Raw genomic sequence first — 9,063 nt, 5'->3', positions numbered from 1 at the left:
GAATTGTTAAATAAATTGGTAACTACCTTAGGAACCTTGAAGAAGTTCAAGGGGCATCGTTTTCGCTGTCAAGTTGGTTTCTACTTTCAAGAGAGAGTCTATTTGGAAGAAGAAGAAGCCTGCGAAGAAGCAGAAGACTAAGAAAACACCAAGTAAGGAAGTTCCAAGAAAAAAGCCAATTGCAAGGAAAAGTGTTTCCATTGCATCATGGACGGCCATTGGAAGAGGAACTGTCCTACATACATGGGAAGCATAAAGTACATGAAGGGTGACAGACCTTCAGAAGGTTTTTCAGATATGCTCAGGATACTTAGGGACTGTGACCTATTGCTAGCAGAAATTTGATTTCTGTATTTTATTTAGCATAGAAAGATTTTTATTTATTTGAAAAATTAAATTGATTTAACATGGTTTTAAGATTGACAGTCTCTATCACATACATATGGATGTATCTGTGAATATATCTGAGCAAACAGTGAATACCATAGGATCTAATAGATCCAAAAATGAGATAAATCTAAAGTATTTAAGGCACCTCAGGCTTGGCCATATAGGAGAAGACAGAATAAACAAATTGGAGAAACATGAGCTTTTGGGCTCATTGACTTTCGAGTCATATTTGATTTGTGAATTCTGCCTTCAAGGAAAGATGGCCAAATTATCCTTTGTAGGACACAGGGAGGTTCACTGAAATACTTACCCTAGTACACACTGATGTGTGTGGCCCATTCGATGTGTAGGCTAGGGATTGTAATTTTTTACTTCAATTTACCGATGATTATTCACGGTATGGATATGTGTATGAGACACAAATATGAAACTTTTGAAAGGTTCAAAGAGTTTAAATATGAAGTAGAAAAACATATATAAAAACTCACTAAGGTTCTTCGATCAGATCGAAGAGGTAAATACCTTAGTTGAGAGTTCCGTGATTATCTCAAGGAGAATGGTATAGTTTTATAATGGACTCCTCCTGGTACACCTCAGTTCAACGGAGTGTCGGAGAGGAGGAATCGGACTCTATTGGATATGGTCCGATCCATGATGAGCTTCACTGATTTACCCTTGTCTCTTTAGATAGATGCCCTATTTTCAGCGATTTATTTATTGAATAGAGTTCCCTCTAAATCCGTTCCTACCACACCGTATGAGATATGGCATGGTAAGAAACGAAGTCTGGGTCATCTCAAGATTTGGGGATGTCCGGCCCACGTCAAGAGACTACAGGCGGACAAGCTAGAGGCTAGGATCATAAGTGCTCGTTTTATATGATATCCTAAAGAGTCATTAGGATACAATTTTTACGTCTCAGAGGATCACAATGTGTTTGTGACCCGTCATGCCATCTTCTTGGAAAAACAGTTTATCCTTGATAGAGGCAGTGGGAGGAAAATTGAGCTTGCAGAGAAAGTCTCTGAAAAGCAACGAGTCATGGATCCTATCGAACCCATTAATACAGAGCCAGTACACGATGTCCCTCAACCACCTCGCAGATCAAGTAGGGTCTCCCATCCTCCCGATAGATACTTAGGTATACTAGAAGAGGATACCGAGGAAATGTTCCTAGTGGGAGATAGGGATCACATACAGGATCCCAAAACCTACAACGAGGCGATATCTGATATCGATTCCGAGAAAGTCTGGAAGCTATGAAGTCAGAGTTAGACTCCATGCATTCCAACCAAGTCTGGACCTTAGTAGACCCACCAGAAGGTATTGTACCTATTGGATGCAAATGGATCTACAAAAGGAAGATAGATTCGGATGGAGAGGTAGAGACCTATAAGGCAAGGCTTGTGGCGAAAGGGTATAGTCAGCGCGAAGGCATTGACTATCAGGAGACCTTTTCACCTGTAGCCATGCTAAAATCCATCCGAACATTGCTTGCCATTGCAGCATTTCATGATTATGAAATCTGGCAGATGGATGTGAAAACTGCTTTCCTGAATGGATATCTTGATGAAGATATCTATATGGAACAGCCTTTGGGTTTCACTTCCAGTGATGGAGATCACAAGGTCTGCAAGCTGCAAAGGTCCATCTTTGGACTAAAACAAGCATCTCGGAGTTGGAACACTCGGTTCGATGACGCAATCAAAACGTTTGATTTCATCGAAAACGAAGAGGAACCGTGTGTTTACAAAAAGGTTAGTGGGAGTTCTGTCGTTTTTCTCGTGTTGTACGTAGATGACATTCTCCTGATTGGGAATGATATTCCCATGCTAACCTCGGTCAAGGTCTGGTTGTCAAAAGAATTCTCCATGAAAGACCTTGGGGAAGCATCCTATTGTTAGATGTATGCCCTAGAAGCCAATTTGGCTGACACATTGTTGATTCTAGGGACATAATTTTGTACTTGACTGTTTATTATTGAATAAATAAAAGGCATCTTTTCATTCATATTATTTATGTGTCTATGAATCGTCCAAGAAATTAATAAGATGATGATACAAATTCTCAAGAGTTGAGAATTTGAGCCATGTATCATTGGTGATTAATTTCTAAATGCTCCTGATCAATGGATCATCACGAGGACGGTGATCGATCCGATCAGTGCACAGATCACTTTCCTTCTGGATGGACGAGACTTGAGTCCACAGTGTAGGGACACTGAAGTGATAGTGCAGGTGCTTGTTAGAGAATAAGGGTACTGAGCGTGACCAAGACAAGAAGTCACTTGGATGTCTATCCACTCGTCAGTGACTTGCTTGATGTTGCAGTAGTGTGACTGGTCCTTTGACCTGCGGTGCTTCGGCAACTCACAGTGAGGTTATTGTAGTTTGACTGCACACATACATGGTCTCTAGCCATATGGGTCCATGCAGTGTAGATTGGCTGCAGTAGGTTCACTGTAGGAGTAGGGTATGCACCTATAAGGAATCTATCGACCTTGATAGAAAAGGAGTGATCCTATGTGATTTGTTAGACTGAGTTCTAAAACCTTGGCCAGGGCAGTAATATAAAGTGAAAAAGAGTTTTCCACTATCGAACTCAAGTCGAACAAATCTTGACATATGACAGACGATGGGGTTTGACGAGTTGTCCATGACCTCCGTCCTGTAGGGATCCACGATAGTAGGAGTGTATCACATGTTAACTGCACCTAGAGGTTCATCATTCCATTCTGCTGGGTAGCCACTACATGCTGCTAGGTGTCACTGGTGGATGGTGGGACTCATAGGGATTATCTTGATGATCGATAAACCCTAATGAGTTGAGTTGGAATCGTTCCAACCCATTGAAAGGAGTTTTCAATGATATAGTGATAGAGATCACAATATATATCTCACTACCAGTCAGAATAGAACCTATGGGGTCACACACACTAGAAGTATTGACCGATCCAATGGTTGAAAAGTGATTATGAATCACGAGTAATCAATTTGATTGATAAAGAAGTTGAAGAAGGAAAGGGGATTAATTAATTGGACTTGAAACAAGAGTCCTACTTCGGGTAGGATTCCTAGAGTCCTAATTGGATTAGGACTGGGAATCCTAGTTGGAGTAGGACTGGAATTCCTACTTGGAATAGGATTCCTAAAATCCTAATGAGATTAGGAGTTTTGAATTAAAATTGGATTCCTACTTGGAGTAGGATTCCTAGAAATCCTAATTGGATTAGGACTTCGAATTCAAATAGAGTCCTAATTGGATTAGGACTAAAATTAAATACATCCTAATTGGATTAGGATTCCTTAAGTCTTAATTAATTATTAATCTAATGAATCAACATGACTCCTAATTAGATTAGGATTGAAGAGTTCAATTGAGTCATGGTTCATTCAAGTCCTAGTTGGATTAGGACTAGCATAGATTGAACCCAATTTGGCTAATCCTAATTAGATTAGGATTAAACCATGAGAGAGGCACCCAATCCTCTTTGGAAGAGGATTAGGTTAACCAAGTAAGAGGGGCATAAGCCCCTCTCATCTTGGTTGGTGCGGCACAAGAGAGGGGGCCGGCGCCCCCCCCCTCTTTGGAAAGTCATCTAGGGCTCCTACTTTGGAGGAGCCCTTGATGGCTATAAGAGAGGCACTAGGGCCGGCGCCCTAGATGTATCTTGAACTCCTCTTCAAGCCGTGGCCTCCCCTCTCAACTCCTCTTGGTTCAGCCGCAAGCAAGGGAAGAAGGACTCCAAGAGTTGGCGGCTTCCTCCCCTTCCCTTCCGTCATCCAACGCAAAGAGAAGAAGAAGGCTGCGAAGGGCTTTGATCTTCTTCCTTTTCTTCATCCTTCTTCTTCCTCCTCTCAAGTGCAATCAAGAGTTGATTGAAAGAGAGGAGATCAGCCATCAAAAGAAGTCTTTGCAAGGGAGCTAGCACCCCGGGAAGACAAGAAAGCTTTGATCGGTCCTCTGCTTCGTGTGGATACCCGTAGAGGCCGGACGTTTGAACGGCTTCAAGCGAACCCTCTTCCAAAACCACGAATTCAGATTTGCGGTGATCATCTACCCGCGCAAGGTGAAGATTTGATCTTCCTAATAGTTTCAAAAGTTTTAATTCTTACCTAATTACGAAAGGTCTCGAAACAACGTTCATGCGATGAACGTCGAACCCGTGCATGCTGATTCCGCTGCCATCTGATTTAATTTTTGAAATATCAGCGGCATGGGCGGGTTCCCAACACCTATATTTTGGGAATAAAGGTCTATAGAGATAGATCTAAAAGGATGCTTGGCCTTTCATAGAAAATGTACATAGAGGAGGTGCTGAAGAGGTTCAGCATGGAAAACTCCAAGAGGGGTCTCTTATCCCTAAGACATGGAATTCATCTCTCCAAGAAGATGTGCCCCAACACATCTGAAGAGATTCAACGCATGAGCAAGATTTCCTATGCATCGGCAATAGGAAGCCTCATGTATGCCATGCTGTGTACACGACCTGATACAGCTCTTACTGTGAGTGTCACAAGCAGATATCAGTCGGATCCAGGCAAGAAGCACTGGATAGCTGTGAAGAACAGTCTTAAGTACTTGAGAATAACTAAGGACATGTTCTTGGTCTTTGGAAGAAGATCAGAGTTGAAGGTAGAAGGATGCACACATATTGATGATAGAAAGTCTACATCAGAATATGTGCAATTGTGGTTCAGTAAATTGGAAGAGTTCCAAACAACCGATCATTATAGATTCTACCTTAGAAGCTGAATGTTAAGCCGTATCTAAGGGTGCAGTGGAAACCTTCTGATTAAAAGTTAATTGCAGAGTTAGGTGTAATGTCATTAGATGCCATAACACTTTACTGCGATAACATTGGCACCATAGCACTAGCTATGGAGCCATGGTCTCATCAGAAGTCCAAGCACATAGAGCGGCGCTTCCATTTCATACGCGACTATGATGTAGAGGTGCAGAGAGTAGACTCCGCGGATAACGTGGCAGACCCGTTCACTAAGCAGCTAAATCAGCAAAAGACTGAAGCCCACCTTGAGAAGATGGGGCTTAGATATATGACTGATTGGCTTTAGTGCAAGTGGGAGATTGTTAGATGTATGCCCTAGAAGCCAATCTGGCTAATACATTATTAATTCTGGGGACATAATTTTGTACTTGACTATTTATTATTGAATAAATAAAAGGCATCTTCTCATTCATATTGTTTATGTGTCTATGAATCGTCCAAGGAATTAATAAGATGATGATACATATTCTCAAGAGTTGAGAATTTGAGTCATATCATTGGTGATTAATTTCTAAATGCTCCTGATCAATGGATCATCACGAGGATGGTGATCGATCCGATCAGTGCACAGATCACTTTCCTTCTGGATGGACGAGACTTGAGTCCACAGTGTAGGGACACTGAAGTGATAGTGCAGGTGCTTGTTAGAGAACAAGGGTACTGAGCGTGACCAAGACAAGAAGTCACTTGGATGTCTATCCACTCGTCAGTGACTTGCTTGATGTTGCAGTAGTGTGACTGGTCCTTTGACCTGCGGTGCTTCGGTTACTCACAGTGAGGTTATTGTAGTTTGACTGCACACATACATGGTCTCTAGCCATATGGGTCCATGCAGTGTAGATTGGCTGCAGTAGGTTCACTGTAGGAGTAGGGTATGCACCTATAAGGAATCTATCGACCTTGATAGGAGAGGAGTGATCCTGTGTGATTTGTTAGACTGAGTTCTAAGACCTTGGCCAGGGCAGTGATATAAAGTGGAAAAAGAGTTTTCCACTATCGAACTCAAGTCGAATAAATCTTGACATATGACAGACGATGGGGTTTGACGAGTTGTCCATGACCTCCGTCCTGTAGGGATCCACGATAGTAGGATTGTATCACACGTTAACTGCACCTAGAGGTTCATCATTCCATTCTGCTGGGTAGCCACTACATGCTGCTAGGTGTCACTGGTGGATGGTGGGACTTATAGGGATTATCTTGATGATCGTTAAACCCTAATGAGTAGAGTTGGAATCGTTCCAACCCATTGAAAGGAGTTTTCAATGATATAGTGATAGAGATCACAATATATCTCACTACCAGTCAGAATAGAACCTATGGGGTCACACACAATAGAAGTATTGACCGATCCGATGGTTGAAATCGTGATTAGGAATCACAAGAAATCAATTTGATTGATAAGAAGTTGAAGAAGGAACAAAGGGAATTAATTAATTGGACTTAAACACAAATCCTACTTCGGGTAGGATTCCTAGAGTCCTAATTGGATTAGGACTGGGAATCCTAGTTGGAGTAGGACTGGGATTCCTACTTGGAATAGGATTCCTCAATACTAATGAGATTAGGAGTTTTGAATCAAAATTGGATTCCTACTTGGAGTAGGATTCCTAGAAATCCTAATTGGATTAGGACTTTGGATTCAAATTAGAGTCCTAATTGGATAGGACTAGAATTAAACAAATCCTAATTGGATTAGGATTTCTTAAGTCTAAATTAATTAATAATCTAATGAATCAACATGACTCCTAATTGGATTAGGATTGAAGAGTTCAATTGAGTCATGGTTCATTCAAGTCCTAATTGGATTAGGACTAGCATAGATTGAACCAAATTTGGCTAATCCTAATTGGATTGGGATCAAACCAAAAGAGAGGCACCCAATCTTCTTTAGAAGAGGATTAGGGCATCACAAGAAGGAGGGATCACGCCTCTCCTCCTCTCCTTGTGTGCGGCATGAAGAAGGGCCGGCGCCCTCCCTCTTTGGAAAATCATCTAGGGCTCCTACTTTGGAGGAGCCCTTGATGCTTATAAAAAGGACCATGAGGCCGACGCCCTAGAGTATTGGAATCCTCTTCCTCTTGTGCCGTGGCCACCCTCTTCCTCTCTTAGTTGCAGCCGCAAGCAAGGGTAGAAGCTCTCCAAGTGTTGGCGGCCTCCTCCCCTTCCCTTCCTTCATCCAGCGCAAACAACAGAAGAAGGCTGCGTAGGGGCTCATCTTCTTCCTCTTCTTCCTTCTTCTTCTTCCTCCTCTCAAGCACTTTCAAGAGTTGAAAGAAAGAGAGGAGATCAGCCATCAAAGCTATCTCTGCAAGGGAGCTAGCACCCCGGTGAGATAGAGAGCTTGGATCGGATCCTACTTCGTGTGGATACCCGTAGAGGCCGGACGTTTGAACGGCTTCAAGCGAACCCTCTTCCAAAAACCACGAATTCAGATTTGCGGTGATCATCTACCCGCGCAAGGTGAAGATTTGATCTTCCTATTAGTTTTAAAAGTTTTAATTCTTACCTAATTACGAAAGGTCTCGAAACAACGTTCATGCGATGAACGTCGATCCCGCACATGCCCCCTTTCCGCTGCCATCTGATTTATTTTTGAAATATCAGCGGCATGGGCGGGTTCCCAACAGTTGTCCTCCCCAATCTTATTGTCTACTACACGTCCACTTCTTAGGGTAGTCAAAGCATTGGCTTGTTCATGATGAATTGCATTTAGTTGATTTTCTTGAGCCATGTATTGTCCCCTAGGATTACTTAGTGGTTGGCTTGGAAGCTTTCCTTCCTCTCGCTTGTTTAGTGCATTAGCTAGTTGACCCATTTGGGATTCTAGCTTGGCGATTGATTGCGTATGAGAGTGCACTAATTGTGTAATGGTTTCCAAACCTTGAAGGGCGTTCAACACTTTCTCCTCAAAGGCTGTGTTTCTTTGGGGTGGAGGAGGAGTGTGTTGAAATTGAGTCGAGGGACGGTAGGAATGAATATTTTGTGGGGTTTGAAAATTCTGAGGGTTTGGAAAGTTTTGGGAATAAGGTTGGGCAGTATTCGAAGCTTGCTGCTTCCAAGAAAAGTTTGGATGATTTCGCCATCCCGGATTATATGTATTGGAAAATGGGTCATTACCCTGTCTGGGCTGTGTTTGAGCAGCATTGATGTGTTCTTGCACGAGTTCGGGATATTGGGGTGCTGAGGGGCACTCATGAATAGGGTGGGATGGGCTAGAACAAATAGTACACACTTGTGCTTGGGAAGAGTTCATGTAATGCCCACCTATCATCAGTTGGTCAATCTTATGGGACAATGCATCTACCTTGCTAGACAGGTCCATAGAATGACTTATTTCACAAATGGTCCCTTTTCTTTGAGAACTCGGGGGTGCTTGACGAGAACATGAAGCATGGTGGAGGGAGTTTTCATTAAGATTTTCAAATAATTTCCATGCTTCATGCTCATTTTGAAGCATAAAAGTGCCCCCGCATGCAGCATCGATCATCTGACGGTTTCGTTCTATCAATCCGTCATAAAAACATTGCACTAGTTGCCACTTAGGTATTTGATGATGAGGGCATTTACGGATTAGGTCCCTAAATCTCTCCCAAGTTTCATGAAATTCTTCTCCCTCAGTTTGGGAGAAGCTTGTAATAGCACGTCTAAACTGGTTCGTTCTTCCTATGGGAAAGTATTTTTTAAGGAATTCTTGTTGCATTTGATCCCAAGAACGAATTGAGTTAGCTTCTAAAGAATTCAGCCATTGTTTGGCTCTATCTTTAAGGGAGAAGGGGAATAATCTAAGTTTCAGAGCATCATCAGTGAAATTCTGAATCTTGACAGTGGTGCAAATTTCAAGAAATTCATCTAGGTGTTTATATGGATCTTCATTGGTGAGC

At 42.2% G+C, this 9,063-nt stretch overlaps 1 non-coding gene across 1 annotated transcript; it reads left to right on the top strand.

The window, feature by feature from the left end:
• Positions 1 to 8,727: 8,727 nt before the first annotated feature.
• LOC120105024 lies at positions 8,728 to 8,833 on the top strand. The gene has a single exon (XR_005507410.1). It is a non-coding gene; the product is annotated as a small nucleolar RNA R71 (small nucleolar RNA).
• The last annotated feature ends 230 nt before the right edge of the window (positions 8,834 to 9,063 follow it).

The sequence above is a fragment of the Phoenix dactylifera genome, unplaced genomic scaffold (assembly GCF_009389715.1).
Source record: "Phoenix dactylifera cultivar Barhee BC4 unplaced genomic scaffold, palm_55x_up_171113_PBpolish2nd_filt_p 000176F, whole genome shotgun sequence".
Classification (NCBI taxonomy): domain Eukaryota; kingdom Viridiplantae; phylum Streptophyta; class Magnoliopsida; order Arecales; family Arecaceae; genus Phoenix; species Phoenix dactylifera.
This window is presented reverse-complemented; position numbering and strand designations above follow the sequence as displayed.